Consider the following 27,501-nt stretch of genomic DNA (forward strand, 5'->3'; position numbering starts at 1 on the left):
CTATGATTCTATCCATCAGCTTACAGGATTTCTGGGCAGACAGGAGCTCGGGTTTACCGGGATTATGAGAAACAGCACAAATTAGAACCATGGGAAAGCTCGAGTATCCTCGAGATCAGGACAATGTTGAGTAAAACCACCTTTGTCTGCATCCCAGGGAAACGTAACTCCGTTAGGAAATACCTCTTTGGACAGAGTAGCTGAAGGTGAGGACTGTTTCCTGAGCTCCTGCCTCATGTTTATACTGCTTTGGTTCTTGGAAGACACATTGCTGTTCTCTCTCGCTCTCAGAGCCCTTGGTCTCAGGAGGCACCTCCACGCCAGCTCCACCATCACATTCTGTCTGGCGCTGCCTGCTGTTCCCTGGTCCCCTGCCGAGCTCTGGGCCTGCCTTCTGTCACAAGTTGTCTCTCTCCCATCTTCCTGTCCAGGACACAAAGCCAACACTTGGCTCCACAACTCCCGGGATGCTCGCTGGAACTTCCAAGACTCTTTCAACTGCACCAGCAGCTGTTGCAGCTCCAGTGAGGCAGCACTGCTGGGAGAGCTGAGCAGATGCTTCCCTACCTCTGCCACCTGGGGGGCTGATGGCAGAAGGTTTCTGTTGTCAGAAAAGAGACCTGTAGGTCTGTGGAGTGGTCCTTTTCCTGTCACTCATCTCCAGGGTGAAAGGATATTGGCTACTGGATATTCCCGATCAAAGCCTGCTTTGGAAAAAGAACACATTGGCAGTGTGCCCTCGTGGCCAAGAAGGCCAATGGCATCCTGGGATGCATCAAGAAGAGTGTGGCAGCAGGTCGAAGGAGATTCTGCTCCCCCTCTACTCTGCCCTGGTGAGGCCTCATCTGGAGTCCTGTGTCCAGTTCTGGGCTCCCCAGCTCAAAGAGAGAAAGGGAACTGCTGGAGAAAGGCCAGCACAGGTCCACCAAGATGATCAGGGGACTGGAACATTTCTCTGAGGGGGAAAGGCTGCGGGAACTGGGACTGAAGGAGGCACCCTATCAATACTTAGAAGTACCTAAAGAGTGAATGTCAGGAGGATGGTGTGACACTTTTCTGTTGTCTGCAGCAACAGGATACAGGGTAACGGACATAAGCTGGAACACAAAAAAGTTCCACTTAAACACAAGGAAAATCTCCTTTGATGTTGAGGTGAGGGACCCTGGCCCAGGCTGCCCAGGGAGGGTGTGGAGGCTCCTTCTTGGGACACGTTCCTGTGCCCCTGATTGAGGGGAATCTGCTTTAGCAGGGAGTTGGGCTGGATGAGCTCTGGAGGGCCCTTCCAACCCCTATCACTCATGGATTCTTTGACTTGGAGATTAGCACTCCAGCCCTAACAGGGGGAACAGCTCTGGTGCAATTCCTAAGATCTTTCAGAAGGAAATCTACCACTTGCAATAAAATGCAACAGGAGTCAAAAATAGTTGTGTTGTTGCAACAATGGGAAAAAGAAAAAAAAAACACCCCTGTGGAATGCGTAAACAGAAGCTGTGTTTGCCAGATCTAGGCAAACTTTGGATATTGGTAAGGCTGGGACTAGAACACTGTCCAGTTCTGGGAGGAGCTGGAGGGAGTCCAGGGAGAACGAGCAGAGGTGTAGGAAAAATATGATCTGTTGTGGATACAAATATGACTTGGACCAGCCAGATACTTCCTCAGTTTGAATAAAGATGGTAGGGACAAGTTAATGCAGCTGGCAAGCTGCTTCCAATTATCAGAAACAGGTGCTGCTACAACAAAGAGACATTACAGAGGCTTGTAAAATGGGGGCAGGATATAGGCTTTGTCTCCTCCCCACAAAATATACTTGAAATAGAATAGTGGGAAAGATTAGGGAGTACTTTGTGGGACTCCATTGAATTATGTAAACTGATACTATCTATCTTGAAGCAACTACAAGATGAACAGGCCATGACCACCCATGCAACGGCTGACATGAATGCAAAAAATGCTAAGCTATCTGTGTTCCCAAGTAGACACTAAAAGATTCTTTGGAGGTGGCGATTTCATAGTGCCATTGGCTCCACCTTTAAGGGAAGATGCTGAAAGATTTTTTTTTTTGGAGGTGGTAACTACTTAGTACCATCAGCTCCACTCCTCCCAGAACCCCCTAAGCCACCAATACGAGAACCAAATGTGCACACTGTTTCTCCTCCCCTCCCACCCACTCTTCCCTGTCCTGCTCCGTCCCATCCTGCCGTCATGCCTGAGAGAGCACCTGGCAGAGAATGAAAAGTACGCTTTGCTAATGATACAACAGATCTGCCATTGCCCCTGAGTATATCAATCCCTGAGTATACTCCTCTTCCATAATCACCTCCAACATCTAGTGAAGGGGAAGATCAACAAAGAAAGTTGCTACAGGAATAAATAATAATGCACGGAGAAGATATGAAACGGACTTTGGCCCTCTTGGAGGAACTGTTAGAAAAGCTGAAAGCAACAGCTAACCAACTACTCAATTGGCTTCACGAATTAATAGAACCTGATGTTAAGGTTTCAGCTCCGCTGATAGTCAGAGACCCCCAGCTGGATGACTATGATCTGGCTAAGAAGTGGTGAGGCCTTATTCGTGACGTGGTAATAGAAGGTGAGTTTATTCCACAAGCTTTCCCAGTAATACCAGTAGCTGACAACCCTGCACAATGAAAGTGGGTGTCTCTGGATTGGAAGCTGCTCAGGGAAGGGCAAAAGGTGGTGATGCGATATGGTTTAACTAACCCGTACGTTCAAACATTATTAGACCATATCTTTACCAGTGGATTAATGACCCCATTTGACTGCCGGAAGCTAGTGGAAACCTTCTTGAAGCCCACTCAGGTATTACTATGGGAATCTGAATGGGAGAAAAGAGTGGACGTAGTAGTAGTAGAAAATCTAGAGTTACAGCAGGGGGATCCACGATGGGTTGTCACAGCTGACAGGATGTTGGGCAAAGGACAATTTGCTGATCCCCAAGTTCAGGCTCATCTACATGAAGCCATTTTACAACAAATGCAAACATTGGCTCGGCAGGCATTTAAGGCCATCCCTGACATGGGGGTGCCAGTTCCCCTGTATACTATCATCATACAAAAGTCTGATGAACCTTTTATGACGTTCTCAGACTGTTTAAGAGCATCTCTGGATCATGTACCAGGTATGTTAGCCAAAGTAAAATATGAATTGGGACTGCACCTAGAAGTCACTGATACTAACCCTAATTGTAAAAAGATCCTGCAGACTCTCCCACGCACCGCAACCTTAGTAGATATGATAGAGGCCTGCTCTCAAGTAGGATGACCAGAATACAAAGCAGCACATCTGGCTGAAGCTATGGCAATGGCGTTAAAACCATTAGTTCAACAAGGCAGAGGACATCGGGGGCCAAAATGCTTCAATTGCGGAAGAGGGACATGTGAAAAAACAATGTTGATCCAGACCATTGGTATGGACAAACAGCTCCATCAGGGTCCAATGGCAGATTTAATGGCAATTGTTAACAAATGTGATAAATTTGGACATAGAGCCACTGAGTGCTGCTCTTGAGTGGCCAGACACAATATGCTGAAGGGAAACGGATTGGCGAGTGCAATGACACAAAAACACCCTTCATCGCCAGCGGTTGCCTGGATGGCCTTGACTCAGCCACTGCAGGAAGTGCAGGAGTGGATGTGGAAACAGCAATAGGTGTGTAAGAAACTATGAATTAGGGTATTGTTTATTAAAATTTATGTTAAGCCCAATGTAAAGGTTAAGCGACAAAAGAATGGCCAGAATATCAATAAAGCATTTAATGAAATGCAAAAGAAAAATGAGAGCCCTACTGAGTGGTTAGAACGACTGAGGAAAGCCCTTCAGCTGTATCTCGGGGTAAATCCTGACGAAGGGCAAGCACTCCTCAAAACTCAGTTTGTAGCAAAATCATGGGGGGATATCAGAAAGAAGACTGAAAAGTTAGAAGACTGGCAAGTGAGAGGGTTGAATGAATTATTGAGGGAAGCCCGGAAAGTCTATGTAAGGCGAGAGGAGGAGAGCAGCAAGCGGCAAGTGAAAATGATGGTAGCAGCGGTCAGAGAGGATCGTAAAAGACAAACTGCTGCTGGAACGAAACAAGGAATGTAGTAGTAAAGAAGGAACAGAGATGTTGTTTTTACTGTGGAAAAAAGGGACATATAAAGAAGAATTGTAGAGAAAGGATCAGGGATGAGGAAATATTGAAAGCGGAATAGGAGAGTCAGGGGCTCTATATTTTGGGGGACCGGAGTCATCATGACCCCTTGATAAAATTAAAAATAGGTCCCCATAAACTAGAGTTCACCTTTTTAGTAGACACTGGGGCTGAAAAAAAAAAAAAAAATCGACTATTAAACAAATACCTGAGGGATGTAAAATTTCCCCCGAAAAAGTACAAGTGATTGGGGCAAAAGGAGAACCATTTAAAGTAAACAAAATCAAAAATGTATTATTTGAAACTGAAAATAAATTCGGAATGGGTGAACTCTTGCTCGTTCCTGAAGCAGAATTTAATCTGCTAGGATGAGATTTAATTGTTGAATTGCAATCAGAAATTAAAGTAAAGAATCAAGAGCTAACAGTGTCTGCTTATCCTTTGACCGTGGAGGATAAAAAAACAAATCAGCCCTGATGTCTGGTACTCTCCGGACACAATTAGTAGACTGGAAATCCCACCGATTAAAGTCCAAATTTCTGAACCCCACATACCTGTGAGGGTAAAGCAATATCCCATATCCCTAGAAGGACGGAGAGGATTAAAACCAGAAATTGATCGGTTATTAGCACAAGGAATCTTAGAGCCTTGTATGTCACCCTTTAACACCCCCATTCTGCCTGTAAAGAAACCTAATGGGAAATATCGGCTCGTACATGATTTAAGGGAAATAAACAAAAGAACTATCACCCGGTTCCCTGTAGTAGCAAATCCATACACATTGCTAAGCAAGTTAGGACCTCATAACTCCTGGTATAGTGTGATTGATTTAAAGGATGCCTTTTGGGCCTGTCCACTGGCAGAAGAATGCTGTGATTATTTTGCCTTTGAATGGGAAGACATAGAAACAGGCCGTAGACAGCAATTAAGATGTACCGTGCTCCCTTAAGGGTTCACTGAGTCCCCTAATTTGTTTGGACAGGCCCTGGAAGAGCTCTTAAAAGAATACCAGGTACAAACAGGAAATGTACTGTTACAATATGTAGATGATCTGCTTATAGCAGGGAATAATAAGGAAGATGTAAGAAAAGAAAGCATTCGATTCCTAAACTTTCTTGCACAAAAGGGAACTAAGCCAAACACCGGTTTTAAGCCTACCAGATTTAAAGCGGCCATTCCATTTATTTGTTAACACACATGAAAGAACAGCATTCGGAGTATTAACTCAGGAATGGGCCGGACAAAAGAAACCGGTGGCATACCTATCAAAGCTGTTAGACGCTGTGAGCAGGGGTTGGCCGAGCTGCTTACAAATCATTGTTGCTGCTGCCTTATTACTTGAAGAAACAAATCGTATTACCTTTAATGGAGAAGTTGTCTTATATGCTCCACATAACATCAGAGGAGTGTTGCAATAAAAAGCAGAAAAATGGCTTACAGATAGCCGATTATTAAAGTATGAGGGAATACTTATAGAATCCCCTAAACTATCTTTAAAAACTATTGGGGCAGTTAATCCTGCTGAATTTTTGTACCCAGGAGAAGATAATGAACTGTTATACAATTGTTTTCAAACAATTGAACAGCAGACGCATATTAGGCCAGACTTAGAAGAAGAAGAACTATAATATGGAGAAGTATTATTTATAGATGGGTCATCACGAATAGTGGAAGGTAAACGATTGTCCAGATATGCCATCGTTAAGTTGGAAAAAGGAGAGTTTAAGATAATAGAATCAGGCCCCCTGAGTGCCAGCTGGTCGGCTCAAGCCTGTGAGCTGTATGCATTGTGGAAAGCGTTAGTGTCACTGGAGGGTGAACCCTGGCAGCACTCCACCGGCCCTCCACTAGTCCCCCCCAAGCCTCGGCTGTGGTGGGGTGCTGGGAGAGCATGGAGGAGGTCAGGCCCCGCTTGTGCCCCCACCCTGCTCCTCTTCCCCCTGGAAGAAGTGTTTTTGGAGGGGGCAGCTGGATCATAGCTGTTGGCAGCAGTGGCGGTATCTGGAGCTGTACGGCCGGGTCACGGTGCAGAGCCCCTGGGTGCTGCCCTGAGGATTGTTTTGGCTGCCGTGGGGATGCCCAGGCACAGCCCTGCCTGCCTCCCCTGGCTGCCAGCCTGGGGCTGTGCAAGGTTTCCCGCCCCCCCCCCCCCCCCCCCCCAGCAATGCCGTCCCGGCCGCACTGCAGCGGGGAAGACAGAGCGCTGGGAAATGTGAAAAGGAGGAAAAAGACGGAACTATATATACAGACTCACGCTATGCGTTCGGAGTAGTACACACTTTTGGAAAAATATTGGATGAAAGAGGATTTGTTAACTCACAGGGAAAAGAATTGATACACCCGGAATTGATTCAGCGAGTTCTGGGGGCATTAAAAATGCCGAATAAAATAGCAGTTGTACATATAAAGGGACACCAGCGAGGTACAAGTTATCAAGTCAGGGGAAATAATGCCGCCGATACAGAAGCAAAACGAGTGGCAGGCAATTATAATACGATTTTGACTATGCACACAGCAGCCTGCGAGACCTGTCAAAAGGTTAATGGAAATAACATGAGACAAAAACCCCTTGGGGGACGTTCCCCAGCATACAGACCCTTCTCACACATACAAGTGGATTTTACTGAACTACCTAGGGTTGGACTTTACAAATATTTATTAGTAATGGTGGATCATTTAACACATTAATGTTTTAATTCGAGATTGTGTGATTAATGACTATGTTTCGCAATTAGCAGAACACCGTAACAAGCTTTGGGAGCAGGGACTGATTGTGCAACGACCCCTGTTGGATTTAAAAAAAAAAAATCATAATGTCAAGCCTGGAGATTGGATATTGATTAAAGTGTGGAAGGAAGAAACTCTAAGACCCAGCTGGGAGGGATCTTATCTTGTTTTGCTTACAACAGAAACGGCTGTCTGAACTGCTGAGCGTGGATGGACTCATGCCAATCGCATTAAAGGCCCAATAACGAGACCCCACTGGAAAGTAATCAGTACTCCAGGTGACACCAAGATAACCCTGAAAAGATAACGTAATGATAGAGACTTTATTTGATTATTTTGCTGCGTTACCTTTTGGTATAAAGTGTATTGTCATTTATATTTGCAATAATTATTTCTTTGTTTATCTATTATATGGAAGCGTACAAAGTGTGCTGAAGGGAATTGCTAAACTCATACAACCACACCATATTGAATATAGAAAATATACTGATGTAAATAATATGTATATATATACACTCTAGATATAAGAATTAGGTGTAATGATTTAAATTGCAATTGGTATCCATTTGCTTGTTTTAGGTGCAAGGTATGCCAGGATAAATGGTGAATGTGGATACCCTCCAATAGGAGTTTGCACACAGTGTTGGGAAACCACTCCAACGAACCAATCCCCTTTGTAGTTGAAATCCTGACTATAAAGAAAAGTGCTAACTGTGTCTTGCTTTGTCCCATTAAAGCCTGTGTAAATAGGTAAAAGGCCCTGAAACAGCTGTCTCCTGAAGAATTCCCTTGCTGCCGAGAAGATGGTACACCCCGTGGCTCGAAGCAACCGAGTCGACGGGCGAGGCAGAGGAGGAACAAACTGTGGAGAAAAGAACCAAAACAATGGGACGCAAAAGCAACCATGGTCAAACTTCCCTAGGACTGGTAAAATTATACTTAAATTGGTAAAATTGACAAATACCGTTTTTCCTGGTATACTGGTGGTTTTGCTATTGATACTAACTCAAGCAAATGGGAACCCCCATGAGCCAGTGCTCTGGAAATTATATAACTTACAGGAAAGTAAGCTTATACAAAATCGAAGCAGTTCGGAAGGAAATTGGAATTTTACTGTATCTTTATTTTCGCTAATACCTTTTGAAGCAATGGGATGTCATCCAACAAACTGTTTAAATTTGGGTTACACCCAAGCGCAATGCAAGGCATGGTACATATGTCCAGCCTCAAACCCTGGAAAAAGTTATTGTAATTACCCGGGACATTATTATTGTGCTTATTGGGGTTGTGAGACAATAGCTTCAGATTGGAAAACAACAGGAGATAGATATATAGACATCACTTGGGGACCTCCTGGATGTAAGAAACCACAACACAGATATGACAAATGGGCTATCCCGACACCAGGAACTAAATGGGTTTGTTCAGACATCAGAATAACACCATGTCTGAACTTCGGAAAAGGTTAGATCAACGTAAAAAGGATCGTGAGGTGGGCAGATCATGGTATGAAAATTGGTTTTAACGTTTCACCCTGGCTAACCACTTTATTGTTTGCCTTAGCAGGACCGCTTATTATGTTGATTCTGGGGCTTATATTTGGACCATGCATATTACGCTATATTTTACATTTTATTAAGGAGCGGTTTGACATAGCTAAACTACTCATTCTAACTACGGAGAGCTGAGACAGATTATAAAAGTATACCTACTAATGAAGATGAAGATGACGAAGACTGTTGTGAATGCGATATGCCACGTGAAAACTGTGATTGTAATTGTAAGGTATTATCTTGTGAATGTTATGATACATGTCGGGATTGTGGAAAAACTTTGCCTGCAGTGTCGAAAATGAAAATAGCGTCTAATAAACAATAATAGGATAAAAGAAAAAGGGGGGATTGTAAGAAACTATGAATTAGGGTATTGTTTATTAAAATTTATGTTAAGCCCAATGTAAAGGTTAAGCGACAAAAGAAAGTACTTATGCGAACAGCTGCAGGACATCACTCGTGAGATAAGATAACTGCAATTGCCTTCACATACCAGACACCATTTGTGTAAACAGGAGAGATACTGCTCAAGGATGACTACAAGATGTTCTAAGGGACTGGCGAAGAGAAGAAAAACAACTCTATCTAAGTGAGGGATCAGTTATAAAACAAAGAAGGAAAACTTCTTACTCAGCAAGCACCGAAAGACAGAAAAAAGACCCCTCACAGTAACTGAAGCATGCGCAGAGCAGTTCTCCTACTTTACAGCCACGGATGCAAAATGTATAAAAAAGGACTGTTTAAACTAATCAGTACGGCAGTTGGCGGAGCGCAGACTCCCCTGTCGTCCAGCGCTGTCTTTGCTCTTATTCTACTTGCTACAATTAATAAAATTATAATTGGCTTATGATCCATTGTGGTCTCAATTTATGACAGGTGTAGCTATCAACAATACAGACATAACAGTTATCCCATCCAATGCTCATGGACCCCTGGATTACGGCTTAAGTGCTCTGCTTTTAGGACGGTCATCGGCCTCTCAACAAGGTATTTTTGTGATCCCTGGTGTAATCGACTCTGATTATCGAGGAAACATTGGAATAATGGTTAAAGTATGGCAGCCACCAGTTTATATACCTAAAGGAACTAGGATAGCTCAGTTAGTTCCCTTCATGGCTGAAGTTCCACTCACAGGTGTTGGAGAGCATCGAGATGGTGGCTTTGGATCCACCAGTGTACCTGAGGTAAGACTTGCAATGCCACTTTCATAGCAAAGCCCACTCGGTTGTATTCCAACATTCAAACAGTGAACAAATGGTTGGGTAAAATGCATTACTGGATACGGGAGCAGACATAACTGTTGTTCTGTTATCCTATTGGCCAGAAAGCTGACCCTTAGAGAGTTTAGAGACCTCTGTTGTCAGAGTAGGAGGCACACAGATGACAAAAATTAGCAGAGACTTAATTTTAGTATGGATACAGGGTGAAGAAAAGAGGTGCGTGCAAGTTAGACCCTATGTAATGAACACTTCAGTTTGGCTTTTAGGTAGAGGTGCCTTAAGCCAAATGGGCTACTGTTTGTCAAATGAAATTTTTTAGTGGTGGCCATTGATGGGTGACCAATCCTGAAGTTCACTTGGCTCAGATAAACCAGTTTGGATTGATCAATGGCTGCTGAGTAAAGAAAAACTCTCTCAGATTCATGAACTAGTAGACGAATAACTAGAAAAAGGACATATTAAACTGCCTACTAGCCCTTGGAACACCAATTTTCACTATCCCTAAAAAATATCAGGGAAATGGTGTCTATTACATGATTTAAGAGCTGTTTGGACTAGATGATCTCAGGAGGTCATTTTCAACCCTACCATTCTATGATTCTATGATAATGCAGGATATGGGTGCTTTGCAACCTGGATTACCCTCTCCTGCAATGATTCCGAAAGAATGGCTTCTATTAGTTATCGATTTAAAGTATTGTTTTTTCACAATTCTTCTACATGAGGAAAATAGTGGAAAGTTTGCCTTTACAATACCATCTATTAACAAACAAGAGCCAGCAAAACAATATCAATGGACTGTTTTACCTCAGGGAATGAAGAACTCTCCGACTATCTGTCAAACATATGTTGCCTGGGTGCAGGCACCAGTATGCAAAAAAAATATCCTTCTGTCTTATTTTACCATTATATGGACGATATACTAATTGCAGGAAAAGATTTGGATCAGCATCAAATACTGGAAGAAGTGAAGCAACAGTTGGGCATTTCCAGGTTAGTGATTGTGCCAGAAAAGGTACAAATGCACGCCTCTTGGAAATATTTAGGTAATATTATCACCAGTGTGCACATTTATCCTCAGAAGGTGACAATTAAAACAGAAATTGCTAATTTATCACATGTCCAAAAGCTAATAGGTGATATCCAATGGGTAAGGACTATATGTGGTATCACAAATGAGGATCTTGTGCCACTAATGCCTTTGGTAAAAGGGTTGGTAGAGGCTGACAGTGCGCAGAAACTGTCCTGGGAGGAAAAACAAGCGATAGAAAAAATAGGAGACAAAATAGTCAATAAGTACAGTCACCGATATGATCCTGACTTGTCATTTAACATTGCTGTGATAAGTCAAAACCAGCATGTAATGGCAGTCTTGATGCAATGGGATTCAGTAGCAAAAGACTCATTGAGGATCCTGGAGTGGATATTTTTGCCATATAATTTGCAAAAACCAATCATCACGAGACTAGAGGCAATTGCGAAAATAATAGATAAGGCCAGAAAATGTCTGCTGGAAATAGCAGGGATTGAGGCAGACGTCATTTTCATTCCTATAACAGATGAATTTTTGAACTGGGTACTGCAACAGTCTGATGAATTACAGTAGGCCTTATTGTCATACCTTGGGGCTATAAATAATCATCATCCGGCCCATAAATTGTTTTCAGTTAAATTTCAAGTGGAATACCGGCCAATGAGATCAGCAGTACCCGTTAAAGGCCTAACTGTATTCACTGATGCAAGTAAGATACAAGCCAAAGCAGGAGTGGTTTGGTGGGAGAATGGACAATGGCAAAATCTAACTGTTCACTCCCCAGGCAGCTCAGTTTAACTGTTAGAGCTACTGTATGTGGTTACAACTTTTGAGAAATGGCCAGACATCCCATTAAACATAATCTCTGATTCCTTATATGTTGTCGATGCCGTCACTCGATTAGAGCGAGCATTATTGAAGGAGATCTCTAACCAGAATCTTTATAACTTGTTTGTCTGGCTCTGGCATTGGATAAATGAACATATTGGACATATTTGAAGCCATTCAGGCTTAAAAGAGGGGTTATCAAAAGGCAACAAAATTATTGATAAGATAGTTGCAGCTCATTTATTGATACCTATGGTGCCAATGATTGACAAATTTTCTCAAGCCCACAGATTGCATGACTTTTTTCATCAAGGTGCAAAGATGCTGGTGAAGCAATTTGACCTTACAATATTGGATGCTCAAGGTATCGTTTCTACATGCCCTGCTTGCCAGAATCAAATTGGTCTAGGAGTAGGAGTCAATCCCAGGGGTCTGGTGCCATTAGGAACATGGCAGTCTGATGTCACAGTCTATGCTCCCTTTGGATGCTTTAAATGATTACATATAACCATTGATACCTTTTCAGCAATGGGCCACAGCTTTAATGATCGACAGTGCTCGAGATGTTATGAGACATTGGAGAAGTTGTTTTGCAGTCCTTGGCGTTCCACAAGAGATAAAAACTGATAATGGTTTGGGATATATTGATGTGGAGCTTTATAATGACATATATTAATAAACCTTATACTAACTTATCACAATAGTATAAAGCTTATTTTTCAGATAGGACAAAATTTACACACAAGCTGTAAAAAGGTTGTGCTTATCCCCTTACACAATACCTCCGGGGTCCTTCAACTTCTTTGAAGGCAGAAACAGGTTCTGCGAGGGGCCAAGTGATATATGAAGTTGTGCAAAGATCAGGGGTGAGAAAGCCTCAGGACTTATCAGCCTTCATCTCCCAAGGTCCCAAAGACCATCACCTACTTTCACGTAAATGAAAGGAAGAAAAGACCTAATTTACATGTGAAATCGGGGACAGGTTGTGTCTTTGTCTAGGCGGATAATGTCATCATATGATTTTGTAACTTTGTAACAAATATAAGTCAAGCAAGTTGCTGAGTTGGGGGCGCACGTTTGTAGTGGAGCGATCCCCCATGCGCCCAGCGCCGAATAAACATACCTTCTTTATAACTCTTTGAATTATAGAGTCTGCTTCTGCAAGTCAATATAGCCAGTAGAACACATAAGTTTCTGAATTTATGGGGTGTCAACCATACTACTGGGATCCCAGGCAATTGTACTGGTCAAGTCATTATTGAACGTACTCATCAAAATGTAAAGGGGCTGCTGGAAAAACAAAAAACGGGGGGAGATGGGGTGAGCCCTCAAGATAGACTTATGAAGGCCATTTATAAAATGAATCATTTAAGAATTGTGACAAACTGGAATGAACCACATTTTACTCAGATGAGTCGAGATCTGGATTTTACTAATAAACCTTAAGTATGGTATAAGAACCCCACTAGTGGAGAATGGCAAGGACCTGAAGATCTGTTAATGTGGGGAAGAAGTTATGATTGTGTCATTACAGATCAAGGTCCTCAGTGGATTCCGTCAAAGTGGATCAAGCCATATCAACTGAAAGGACTACATGGCTACAACAACAGTGGAAGAAACAACTCTAAGGAAAACGCCAACTGATCCACCCTCAAATCGTTGCCCCCATCAAATGTAAAACCTGTCAGCTGTGGTGTCACGCATTTTGTTGTAATTTTTTCCAGCAATCTGTATCTCATCAGGAGAACTGAAGAGCTTAACAAGACCGCCAATGGAAATATGGAAGGAAAAGCAACGTGTTTTCATAGATGAAGAAGATATCTCTGACAGCCTAATAAGCATGCTAAGAAGAATCTGAAACTGCATGTGGAAAAACAGAAGCATCAGTTGAAGCATGGACAGCTCTTCCTTTCTTGCCAGTATGAGTCCCTTCTGGCAACACATGTCAGATTATTTTGAATTTATGGATTTTTGTGTTATGTTGTTCAGCGATGTAGCTGTTATTGACCTTTTGTTGTAAACTCATGGCCGTGGGTAAAAATACTTATGTTTTCTTCATGTACCTTTGATTTTGAAATGTGTTGCTGAAGGCTGGCTGAACCAAAAAGAAAAAGGGGGGAACTGTGGATACAAATATGACTTTGACCAGCCAGATACTTCCCTCAGTTTGAATAAAGATGTTAGGGACAAGTTAATGCAGCTGGCAAGTTGCTGCCACTTATCAGAAACAGGTGCTGCAGGTTAATCAATTGAGCCCTGGGTGATCACAGGTGCAGAAGCAGCATAGTGCTCACCTCCTGCTCTCCTAGCCTGGGGGTCCTGCTGCCCAGTCGATCCTGGCTATATTTAGCACCGTGGTGGCAATAAGAGGCTGGTGCTGGCTATTTTTAGCCAGCCCTGCCACAGCTGCTGCGGGAAAGGGTCTGTGCGGGGTTGTGCTGTGCTGCCAGTGATGGATCAGTGGGGTTTTGGGCTGGTGGGTGCCATGTTCCAGCATGTGGGATCCTCATGGGGCATGGCCCTGGTGCAGTTCCCACTCCCGCAGTGACCTGCCAGCTCTCTAGGTCCCAACATGAGCTGATACTCACCGAAAGCTCAAGTACCCCCAAGCCTCCATCTGCTGCCTCAGTCCCTTGATTCCCACAGGCCCTGTCCCATAGTGGGTGGCCGTGTCATCCAGAGCTGCAGTCCCAGCACTGTTTCTGCTCCATGTGAAGCTCCTGGTGATGCTGGGATGATGATGGGCAGCACTGGGCTGCTCTGCTCCCTGGCCAAACGAGGTGCCCAAGGGACCATGGCTCCCTGGCTACTGCCTGCCAGGCTCCCAGATGTGTCCTGGGCTGGCCTGGGATTGGACTTGATTCAAGTCCAAGCTCCAGTCATGGACTGACCAGCTGGACCACCCTGAGTGTTGTCCCTATCACAGCCCCAGAGCCCCTTGGACTGACAGCTGTCCCAGTATGTGCTGACCTCCCATCCTGGTGAACCCTCACCATCTGCAGCACCCCAAGGTGTGAAACCCAGGACAGGCCAGGCTCCCGCTGCACCACCAGTTTGGCCCTGGCCCAATCTCCCTGCCTGGCCTGGATGGAGGATGGGGGTTTCCCCAGGGAGCACGGAGATCCCCAGAGTGTGCTTGGCTGTGTCCCTGCCTGCCTGTGCTTCCCCGTCACGTTTTTTTCCCCTAATTGAGCCAAGATCCAAACCACGTGCCTGATAAATGGTTTATCCTCCCCGAGCAGTAGGAGGACGGTGGTGGACAGGGCTGGGCCCACCCTCCAAGGGGAACTGGGCACCTGGGGCTGCTGCCATCCTCCCTTCGGCAACAGCAACGGCTCGGCCCGGTGTCATGCCGGGGCAAGCCCCGGGGCTGGTGGGCTGAGCCTCATGTGTACCTCGAGCAGCAGCCGGGGGGTCGTGATTCCCGGGAGGGGAGGCAGCGGGACTTCTCCCCGCTAAGCAGCCCAGGACCCTGCCTGGTAACGGCGGCCGCTCTCCATGGTCCTGGGCCTAGCTCCCTGCCTGGATAGGCAGTGCTGGGCTGCGGGGAGGAGCAATACAGCCACGAGGCCAGTGCTCTGCTGGGTCATCGGCCTCCCAGAGGGTCATGGGCTGTGACTGCAGCCTGGGATGGGCAAGGAGGTAGGGACACAATGATTGGGAGAGGCAAGAGGCAGATCCAAGGGTGCCCTGCTCCGGCTCTTGTGCCAGATGGTGCTGCCCCGTCTCAGCCCTTGCTGCCCCCCACTCATCTCCTGACACCCCTGGGCCAGGTGGAGTGAGGGGCAAGGGTGCTGTGCTGGGAGTGGGGTGGTTGGCAGGACCCTCAGCACCTTCCCCCTTGGGACAGCGAGTTTTTAGAAGAAGCAAATAGGAAATGAGTTGCCCTTGAGGACCACCACGGGATACTGGTGCCAATGGAGAAGAACAGGCCCTGCTGGGATGTCAAGGGGAGTGGATTTCCCCTCTGTGCTCCCCACAGACACCATGGGTGAGTGTTTGCAGGTGGGTAACACCCAGGATCAGCCCACTCTGACCTGGCGGAGAGCTCCCACCTCTCTCAAGGACTCACAACCTGCTAACTGGTCACTGTGATGGCAAATGGGGATGGAGGGAGCCACCATATCTCCTCTGCCTTCTCCCCACTCCTACACCACTGACAGGAGCCTGAATCTCCCCTAAAACATCTAATGTCCCTTCTTGACATTTCCAGTATTGAGCTGCAGATTCCTGGTGTTAGTAGGTGAATCATGGAATGATAGGGTTGGAAGGGACCTTTAGAGATCATCTAGTCCAACCCCCCTGCAGAAGCAGGTCAACTTAGATCAGGTTGCATAGGGACATGTCCAGACAGGTCTTAAAGACCTCCAAGGAAGGAGACTCCACAACCCCTCTGGGCATCCTGTTCCAGGGCTCCCTCACCCTCACAGTGAAATATTTTTTTCTTATATTTAAATGCAACTTTTTGTGTTCCAGCTTCATCCCATTACCCCTTGTCCTGTTGCTAGATACAATAGAAAAAAAGGGATGCCCCAACCTCCTGACACCCATCATTTAGATATTTGTAAGTATTAATGAGATTCCCCCTCAGTCTCCTCTTCTCCAGACTAAACAGCCCCAGTTCTTGCAGCCTTTCCTCATAAGGAAGATGTTCCAGTCCCCTGATCATCTTGTTAGCCCTGTGCTGGACTCTCTTCAGATGTTCTCTGTCCCTCTTGAGCTGAAGAGTCCAGAACTGGACACAGTACTCCAGATGAGGCCTCACCAGGGCAGAGTAGAGAGGGAGAAGAACCTCCCTCCACCTGCTGGCCACACTCGATGCATCCCAGAATGCCATTGGCCTTCTTGGCCATGAGGGCACATTGCTGGCTCATATTTAGTTTATTATCAATCAGAACTCCCAGGTGTCTCTCTCTGCAGAGCTGCTCTTCAGCAGTTCAACCCCCAGCCTGTACTGGTGCATGGGCTTGTTCCTTCCCAGATGCAGGACTCTGCACTTGTCCTTGTTGAATCTCATGAGGTTCCTCTCTCATAGGTCCAACTCTCAAGCCGGTCAAGATCCCACTGAATGGCAACACAGCCTTCTGGGGAATCAGCCAGTCCTCCCAGTTTTGTGGCATGGAGCTGGTGGGAACAGTGCTTGTGCCCTACAACAAGTGCCTACCTTCCCAGCACAGCCCAGGGGGCTTTGCCACACACAAGAATCTCAGCTCCACCCGCAGCCTAGGTGGCCCCTGGGCCCACAGTCCCACGGCAGCTCCCCACACCATCCAACTGACTGTGGAGAAAATGGGCCACCAAGCCACTGCCAGTAGCTGCATCTCAGCCCCAGGTGCTGTTCCCCTGTGGGCAACCCTGGTTGGCCACTTGTGCCCGCAGGGATGCCCAGGACCATCTGACCCCATGTGTGTTTTGCTTAAGGGACCTTTTACATTCTTACGTTATATAACAATAAAGTTGACTTTTACTTTGTTGCTGTGTGTGTCTCTGTGGCAATTACTGGGTGCTGTGGCTTTGGGACTAGGCAGGTGGCATCCCCCTCTGCCAGGGCCACCTGGAAGGAAGGGTGAAGGATGTCTGTTACAGCTGACATCTTCCTAGAGCCACATCTGACTCTGCTGGGTGCTCCCAGGCTGCCACTTTCAGAAACATGATCCTTGGCGCCTCTGGTAACTCCTGCCTTCACATTCAATAAATGAACACCCCGTGTCTCAGCTCCTGCCAGCATGGCTCAGGTCACTGGCATGGAGCCACATAACACTGGCACCCTGCAGGGTGATTTCTGGGAGCCAGAGTCTGCTCCCTGCCCTCCCATCCCCACCAGACTCGGGCATCATGTGGCACACAGGGCATGGATCACGAAGGCAATGCATGGTGCTGCAGAGGGTGAAATCCACGACCTAACGTGGCATGACAGCTCCTGCTCAGGGGACATTAATCTCATTTGTCACTCCTCTGTCTCCAGACACAGCACAGCCTGTCGTGGCCCCTCCCAGCCCACAGCTCCTGGGACTCCTGAGCAGATGGCCACCATCCCCCACTGTGCTCCCTGGGGACCCTCCTCCTGCCACTCTGGGAACAGCTGGGAGGGGGTTGGGGGATTCACAGGTCGGGCAGTCCCGGCTACCACTCCAGCTGTGGGGCAGTTGTTCTCTCGGCCTAGAGCCTGCCCCGGCCCTCCACACTGAGGAGTTATTTGGGTTGAAGCCACGGAGCTTGTTATAGCCTACACTAACGAGCCAAGGGGAAAGAATGTGGATTAAGAGGAAAGGCTGTGGGACCTAGACTGTTCAGCCTGGAGAAGAGAGGGCTGAGGGGGATTCTGTGTGATTCTGTGATCTCATTAACACAAGTACTTAAAGGGTGAATGTCAAGAGGGTGGGGCAGCACTTTTTTCTTTTGTCTGCAGCAACAGGACAAGGGGTAATGGACATAAGCTGGAACACAAAAAGTTCCACTTAAACACAAGGGAATACGTCTTTGGTGCTGAGGTGAGGGAGCCCTGGCACGGGCTGCCCAGGGAGGGTGTGGAAGCTCCTTCTCCGGAGGTTTCAAATCCACCTGGACACGTTCCTATGCACCCTGATCTAAGTGGACCTGCTTTAGCAGGGGGATTGGGCTGGATGATCTCTAAAGGTCCCTTCCAACTCCTACTGTTCTGTGATTCTGTGAATTCTGGTGGCAGTCCTCACTGTGAGGGATGTCAGAAGTCATGGAAGAGCTGCTGTCCTTTTATTCCCTATGGGGAATAAAAGCTACAGGAAATCCCATAAAAATCTTCAATAAGCTTTGCAAAGACAATGTTGTCTGACATGAGCTGAATCGTGTCAGGTTTACACTGTTAGTGACATTGGGTATTCAGTTGGGTGTTACAGGGAAGAAACTGGGATTACAGGAATGTTTCCAGGAGGGACCTGCAGCTGAGTCAAGGGGGCAGAGGCTCTCTGGCTGGGTACAGAAGTGGATCAGGGCCCATGTTCCAAAGAAAGATTTTTCTTGTCTCAATATGGAGCAACTGCCAGGGAGCTGAGAGGGTACAGGAGTGCTCGGGCCACTCTTTTCTTTAAGCAAGGAAATAGAATCACCCCATTTAACTCTGCATTTCCAGGTATTTTTCTCAATATATTGTGGATTTATCTGCTGGGATCAGCAATGGGAGGATTAGCAGCCTGAGCTCCTCCTGCGCAGGTCCTGCCCTGGGTGGGTGATGGCTTCACTGGGGGTGATGCCTCCACCTGATGTTTATCTCAGGTGAAGTGTGTTCAGCAGTGGCAGCCCTGGGGTTGCATCCTGAACTGTTAACTGATTACATTTCGAAGAGAGAAGGAAGGATGTCTAATTGTTTAATTTCCAGAGTGCCCACTACAAATAAGTATGAGGCACTGGCGACAAGGGTCTTCAACGAGCAAGCTCCAAAAGGGGAAAATGCATCAAACAACCCACCATCAGCTGCTCCACCTGCAACACGTACTGGACACCAAAGAAAGAAGCAACACGTGCTTGTTGTGGGTGACTCATTGCTAAGGGACACTGAGAGACCCATCTGTGGAGCAGGTAGGGAGTCAAGAGAGGTGTGCTGCCTGCCAGGAGCCAAGGTCAGGGATGTGGCTGAGAGAGTACTACGGCTCGTCAGGGATGTGGACTACTACCCCTTACTTGTGTTCCATGTAGGTATGAATGATGTCATGAGGCATGACACCTCCAGGATCCAGAAGGATTTTAAAACCGTGGGGGAGCAAGTAAAAGGGTAGGGGGGCTCAGGTTATTTTCTCCTCCATCCTGTTCACTAAAGGAGGAGTCTGCAATGGAAAAATCAGCCAAGTGAACTCTTGGCTGAGAGGCTGGTGCTGGCGGGAAGGTTTTGGATTCTATGACAATGGATCCTTCCTTGGTGACTATAGCTTGATAGGATACAGAATGGGATTCATCTCTCCCATAAGGGCACTGGAATATTTGGGAGTAGGCTAGCAAACTTAATAAAGAGGTCTTTAAACTAAGGGACTTGGGGGATGAGGGGAGAAGCAAAATAGAACAAGTTGTCCCCTCTAGCTGGGAAACAGGGCAGGACAGGGAATGCAATGATAAGTGCCCTTCATCTGCACTGGCTGAGATACAGAAGGCTGATAACCCTAAGGGAGAGCCAAACCAGGGAGGATTCTCCTGCACCCGCCCAGGGGAATCTGTGTGTTTGAGTAAGCCCCTGTGCAGCCTCTACACCAATGCACACAGCCTGGGGAATAAGCAGGAGGAACTGGAGATGTGGGCGCGGATGTGGGGCTACGATCTCATTGCAATTAATGTGTACCGAACTGTGCCTGGGTGGGGATGAGGGGCAGGTTGAGTGCTTATGGGTAAAAATTAATGGGCGGGGAAAGGAAGACGATATTGTTGTAGGGGTTTGCTACAGGCAACCTGATCAGGAGGAGGAAGTGGATGAGGCTTTCTACGAACAGCTGAGAGCTGCCTCATGATCACAGTCCCTGGTCCTCATGGGGGACTTCAACCACCCTGATATTTGCTGGGATAGCCACACAGCCAAGCACACGCAGTCCAGGAGGTTCCTACAGATTGTTGACGACAACTTCCTGTCACAGGTGATCGAGGAACCTACGAGGAGGGGTGTGCTGCTGGACCTGGTACTGACGAATAGAGAGGGCCTGGTTGGAGATGTGAAGGTTGGAGGCAACCTCGGCTGCAGTGACCATGAGATGGTAGAGTTCAAGATCCTGTGTGGAAGAGGCAGGACACAAAGCAGGACCGTGACCCTGGATTTCAGGCGAGCCGACTTTGGCCTCTTCAAAGATCTACTTGGACGGATCTCATGGGATATGATTCTAGAAGACAGAAGTGCCCATGAGAGCTGGTCAATCTTCAAGCACCACTTCCTCCAAGCCCAGGATCAGGGTGTCCCAAAACGCAAGAAAGGAGGAAAAGAAGTTAGGAGGCCTCCATGGATGAGCAAGGATCAGCTGGGTCAACTCAGGCAGAAAGCAGCCATCTATGAGAGATGAAAACAGGGGCTGGCTTCTTGGGAAGAGTAAAGGAACATTTCCAGAGCATGCAGAGATGCGACTAGGAAGGCTAGAGCCCTTCTAGAATTAAATTGAGCTAGGAAAGTTAATGGCAGTAATAAGGCATTTTTCAAGTACATCAGCAGCAGAATGATGACAAGGGGGAATGTAGGGCCACTGCTAAACACTGAGGGTGCCCTGGTGACTGAGGATGCAGAGAAGGCTGAAGTACTGAATGCCTTCTTTGCTTCAGTCTTTACAGTCAAGGCCGGCCCTCGGGAAGCCCAGTCCAGCAAGGATAACAGGATGGCCAGGACAGCAGAGTGTGCCCTGGGTGGAAGAGGAAGAGGTTAAAGATTTGTTGGCCAAGCTTAAGGCTCATAAGTCAATGGGTCCTGATGAGATGTATCCTAGAGCGCTGAGGGAGCTGGTGATGTGATTGCTAAGCCACTCTCTATCATTTTTGAACAATCATGGAGGACAGACGAGGTGCCTGAGGTTGGAGAAAGTCCAATGTCACGCCAGTCTTCAAAAAGGGCAGGAAGGACGACCCAGGAAACTACAGGCTGGTCAGACTCACCTCCATCCCTAGAAAAATGATGGAACAATTCATCCTGAATGTTATCAATGAACATATGAAGGATAAGATGGCTATCAGGGGGAGTCAACATGGCTTCACCAAGAGGAAATCCTGTTTGACCAACCTGATACCCTTCTATGAGTTCATAATCGAATGGCTAGATGAGGAAAGAGCAGTGGATGTCATCTACCTTGACTTCAGCAAGACTTTTGACACTGTCTCCCATAACATCCTCATCAGAAAGCTCAGGCAATGTGGCTTGGATGAGTGGACAGTGAGTTGAATCGAGAGCTGTCTGAATGACAGAGCCCACAGGGTAGTGTTCAATGGCAGAGAAACGAATTGGAGGCCTGTGGCCAGTGGAGTTCCACAGGGATCGGATCTGGGGCCAGTCTTGTTCAACATTTTCATCAACGACCTGGATGAGGGGACAGAGTGTACTCTCAGCAAGTTTGCTGATGACACTAAACTGGGAGGACTGGCTGATTCCCCAGAAGGCTGTGCTTGCCATTCAGTGGGATCTTGACCGGCTTGAGAGTTGCACCTATGAGAGAGGAACCTCATGAGGTTCAACAAGGAGAAGTGCAGAGTCCTGCATCTGGGAAGGAACAAGCCCATGCACCAGTACAGGCTGGGGATTGACCTGCTGGAGAGCAGCTCTGCAGAGACACCTGGGAGTCCTGATTGATAATAAGCTAAATATGAGCCAGCAATGTGCCCTTGTGGCCAAGAAGGCCAATGGCATTCTGGGATGCATCAAGAAGAGTGTGGCAGCAGGTCAAGGGAGGTTCTTCTCCCTGGTGAGGCCTCATCTGGAGTCCTGTGTCCAGTTCCGGGCTCCTCAGCTCAAGAGGGACAGGGAAGTGCTGGAGAGAGGCCAGTGCAGGGCCACCAAGATGATCAGGGGACTGGAACATCTTTCATATGAGGAAAGGCTGCGGGAACTGTGACTGTTTAGTCTGGAGAAGAGGAGATTGAGGCGAGATCTTATTAACATTTATAAATATCTAAAGGGTGGGTATCAGGAGATTGGGACATTCCTTTTTTCTATAGTAGCTAGCAACTTTCTTGTGCAGCTTTCCTGTGTGTCCTTAGTCAAAAGTCTTTGAGCATTCACCAGACTCTCATGTAAATATACTTGTTATATCCATGTCACCTTTCATCGGAAAAAGAGATCATAGGTATAGGAAATTTTAATGTTGTTTTTGCAGGATGGAGCCAAGGTGATTACAACAAGGAATTTCTACCTATATCTGTTTCTTTGTATTTCTAACCAGATGCCTGATGAATTTTAAATTTTAGATAAGACTGTGGAGATATGGGTGATAAGATCATGAACAAGAACCAGACATCCCCTGAGGGGATTGTAGGCGCCTCAGGGAAGTTGTAAAAGTTAGAGTATCTAATTAATGGAGAAAAAAAGGGAGAGACCTTGCTGCTGGGATAGGGAATAAAAAGCCGAATATTGTATCTATGAGGTGTGCCTGCTAGCTAGGACACCCGATCTTGCAAGAATGCTTAAAAGTGCTTCACTGCAGAGTCTGACCTGAGTCTTTCCGAGAAAACTTGTTTGTTTTTTACAAATGAGGGCTCGTCCAGGATCCTAGTTCATCTTCCTGGGGGACCTCTGTCACTGAAGGATGGGAAGACGCATCCCGTTGATTGCAACGGTCTTGTGGATCATCGGCAGGAGTTCCAGAGGAGACCGACCGGATCCTGAGACCAAGTTTGAAGGCAGACCCAGTGAACCACAGGGGGAAGAATAGGAATAGTAGGCACAATTATATTGACCGGGCAACTCTGTGCACAGACCAAGGTAAGAAAACAGACAATTAAGTATTACCTTGGTGTTCGGGGCATTCTGAGAGACTTACTGTATGTGTGTGTTTGAGATGTACAACAGGTATGAAGCGAATGAGGAGTCTGAATCCGTGGTTCTCTTGTTCCACGAGGAAAACGACCAGAGAAGGACAAAGCGAAAGCATGGAGCGACATAAAAAGTCTCGGGAAATCAGAATGGGAAATAAAAGTGCTAGGTCTAGGGAGAATAAAAGGGACAAGGGGAAAAGTCCCAGGAACATTCCTCCAGATAGTCCTTAGAGAGGATGTTGGAAGACATGTCTCGTACAAGGTACAGGGACAAGAAAAAGATGATACAATATTGTTGTTTAATCTGGACCAAAGGAAGATCTGTCAGGCAGTGAATTTCAGAATATGCTTCATGTTGGGTAGGCATAGTGGGAGTCTAAAGAAGTGCCCCAGCAGCTATGACGAAAGATAACAAATTTTGTTTTTAAAATTTTAAAATGTGTTTGTGGACCTTGACATTGAGTGAGCTCATCTGAAAACTCACATAATATATAAATAATTATGTGTGTCTTTTTGTTCTTGTTGTGTAGTGTGGTTTTTTTGAGTGTAGTGGGCTTTTTGTGGTGGCTGAATGCTTTGTCTTGTTTTCTGTGACATTTTGACTTAGACAGTAAAGAGGGACTGGTCTTTTTGTTGGTGTCTCTGTCTTTCTTGTCGTCCCTGTCATTTGACAAAATAAATGTAGTGTCACAGAGAGGTTTGTTTTATAAACTAAATGTATCAATTCAACTTAACATTCCTGAATGTAAAAAAAAAAAAATTGAAAATTGTCTATTGAAAAAGAAAAAGAACTTGTGGACCCAGGAAGATGGGAATTGATTTTGTTAACAGCATAGTGAAACTGTTGCAGATACAAGATTATTTTAATCAATAAACTAACACCACAATTACTTGTTAATGGTTTATGTTAAGTGCTTGTTAATGGTTTATGTTAATCACTTGTTGAGCACTTTGTAACAGTCTAATCAATTAACTAAACACTTGCAAATAGTTTGATCACCTAACAATTAAGTGAGTACTTGTTTAAAATGCAAAAGGCCCAAACTGCAAAGTTGTGAAAAGTTCTGTGCTTGCCCCAGGAGGGAGGGAGAGCACAGACCATGCAAGGGGGAATATCTGTACCTGGATGTGCTAGGAGAAGGGGCCAGGAGAGGCACATATATCTGGCAAGTCAGTTGAGCAAGGTCCTCTCCAATTACATATGTGCTAAGTAAATAGATTGCTATCTCTTCATTAGCCTAATGAAGACATTTAACCAATCCTTATGATATTGAGAAACTTTTACAATAATAAGAACCAATCAAGGTAAAGGGCAAATTAAAAGATGGACATTTTATGCATGCTTTTGTTGACAAATGTAGCTCTTTGTTTGAAATGTATAAAAACCTTAAGAATTGTAACTGAAGATGGAGCACAATTGGAGAAGATATCCTGTGTTCCCCAGTGCTGCATAATGAAGAAGTGCCTGCTTATCTGCATCTCTGTGTAGATAAGTTCTTTCGCGATTGGGGATCCAGATAGGACCTTGCGAGTGAGAGTGGACAGGATCAGACTCTGATCGGACTCCAGCCGACACTGAGGGATTCTTGGGGAGGACCGTCGCCTGTGACCCTTACAGCTCCTTGCAACGTTCCCTGGAGTGTGGTAAGGCACTTCTAATCGGGGGGGGGGGGGGGCAAACCTGATGAACTAGACTGTAAGTCGCAGTGTCGGATACCCCACTTGGTTGGGCCCAGGGAAAGCCCAAGGAGCCTGCCAGTAAGACGGAGTGAAAGTTCTGCTTGGTTGGGCTAAAGGATCCTCTGGTATTGGGAGCCTAGATGCCGCTCTTAAGGTGAATGCGAAAGTGATCGCAGGATTGGTATTGATATTTGCATTGGTATTGATATAAGTGGGCCCACATACACGTATATAGAAAGTTGATTGATTCGTGTATTGATTTGTGTATTAGTTTGTGTATACGTTCATATTATTGTATATTGTGTTGTGAGCTGTGTGTGTGCGATTGAGATGTGAAATTGCACACGAAGCGAGTGCGGAGCTTTGATCCACGGTTCTGTGATCCTGCGAGGGGTGCAGCCAGAGAGAAGCAAAGCGAAAGGATGAAACAACTGTTGAGAAAATATTTGTGGTTTAAAGGATTTTGAAATGGCAAACAAGGTACCTGGGAACTCACCCCTTGGATGGCTGTTAGCACACTGGAAAGAATTTAAGGGTGATTATCGTAAAGATCAACTTATAGAGTACTGTAATCATGTGTGGTTGTTATATGACTTGGATAGTGGGGAAAAGTAGCCCTTAAATGGGACTTTGAATTATGATACAATTTTGCAATTAATGTTATTCTTTATGTCATGGTTTGACATGATAGCCTTTTCTGGTAAGGGGGAAGGGGCTGTAAAGATGGCTCCTGTAAGAAGTTGCTCGCAACTCTCCCCGACTCTGAGCCAGACCCACTTCTGGGGCTGAGCCAATTAGACGCCTCCACGATCACTTTTTAAGAAGAAGCCGGAAGAGGAGATTTCTTCCTCCATCTTCCTCCATCTTCTTTCCTTCTTCTGCCCTTTCTTCTTCTTCTGGCTGGTGGTGGTGCAAGGAGTAGGAACAGTGAGAGAAACAACCATGCGGACTCCAAGGTCAGTGATGAAAGAGAGGAGGAGGTGTGCTAGAGCAGAGACTCCCCTGCATTCTATGGAGAGAACTGGTGAAGCTGAGATTTATTTTCATTTCTATAAAGACCCCGCATCAGCGGTACAGACTCATTTTGATAATGAGCCCATATCAGAGGCAGAGACTCAGTTTGCTAAAGCTGGCCCCAGACCAGGGGCAGCGATTCACTTCATTAAAGGCGCTGAGCCAGGGACAGTGACTATGGCCGGAGGAGGCCGTGTCCGGTGGGGGGGACCCAACCACTTCACTGCAGACCCCGAGCCAGGGACAGTGATTTTCTTCATTAAAACTATGGCCGGAGCAGGCCATGTCCCGAGGAAGGGACCCTTTATCCACAGCTGTAACTGTGGGGAGGAACCCATGACAAAGCAGATCATTAAACTTATGCCCAGAAGAGGCCTTGTTCCGAGAGAGGGACCCTGAAACTGCAGAAACTGCAGCCGTGGTGAAGAATCCATGCCAGAGATATTCACCAAGGACTGCGTCCCGTGTGAGGGACCCTGTATCTGCAGAAGCCACAGCTGTTGGGAGCAACCCACACCAGAGAAGTTTGTTAAGGACTGTGTTCCGGGGGAGGAACCCCATGTTGGAGCAGGGGAAGAATGCCAGGAGTCGTCCTCATCTGAGAAGACAGAAGCGGCAGAGCCCATCTGTGAGAGACTGACCACATCCCCCATTCCCTGCCCCCCTGAGCTGTTGAGGAGGGACGAGGTAGAGATATTGAGAGCAGTGAGCTGGGCCGGGGAAGAAAGGAGGGATGGGGGAGGGAGATCTTAAAGTGCTGGTTGTAATTTTCTCATCATCCTACTCCCTTTTTGCTTTTATTCCGTTCTGTTTCTTGTAGAATAAACTTTCCTACTTTCCTCTCTAAGTCGAGTACTGGAGTCTGTTTTGCCCAGAACCGTAATTGGCAGTGAGCCCTCCCTGCCCTTGTCTCAATCCACAACATCCTTGCTTATTTTTTTACTCCCATTTCGCTGAGGCCTCTGACATCCTAACGAGGGTGGGGGTGAATGGGGGCACCGAGCGAGAGACTGTCGTGGTGCTGTTGTGCTAGCTGGGCCAAACCATGACACTGTAAAAGAGAAAGAAAATGGGATGAGGTCCCATATGTAGACCATTTCTTTTATCTCCAAGAAAAAACAGATTGGCAAAAGGAATGTGGATTGGACAAACTGGCATGTAATCAAATACCATTAACAGTAAAAAGAACGGAGGCTCAAAAGAATTGCTCTGCCTGTACCTCTAATAAAATCTACTGTGTACATTTGGCCATAGAACAAAGGAAAAAGGAGTGTGATAATACGGGACCAGAATTGGACATAGTTCCATCTGCTCCCATAGCTCCTATTCCAGCCTCACGTAGCTCCTATTCCAGCATATCCTCCTCTTCCATCATCATCTGGTATTAGACCTGACTCAGAGGCTGTTCACCTGGCAGGGCGACAGGCGCTAGGACCTGATAATTTAGGTCCTTACGCAGATAGTAGCGGATTAGAAGGAGATGAGGAATCAGATTCGGAGTCATCTACACCCATATCTAGGAGAATGAGGCAGTGTACTCATTTGATAACTCCTCTAAGATCACGGGATGGGAGGCGAATAATAGCCCCCTTGAGACAGGGAATTGGACAACAAGGACCAGTGTACATAAAAGTACCCTTCACTGCCTCAGATTTAGTAATATGGAAAGAATTGGCTGGTCTCTATAGAGAAGATCCTGGTAAAGTGGCGAGAATAATGGGCATGATAATGAAAACTCAAAACCCTGATTGGGATGATATACAGGTGATTTTAGATAATTTTATGGACTCCACTGAGAAACAAATGGTTTTGAGAACTGCTCGAATGTGGGCAGAA

This window comes from Colius striatus, chromosome W, assembly GCF_028858725.1.
Source record: "Colius striatus isolate bColStr4 chromosome W, bColStr4.1.hap1, whole genome shotgun sequence".
NCBI lineage: Eukaryota > Metazoa > Chordata > Aves > Coliiformes > Coliidae > Colius > Colius striatus.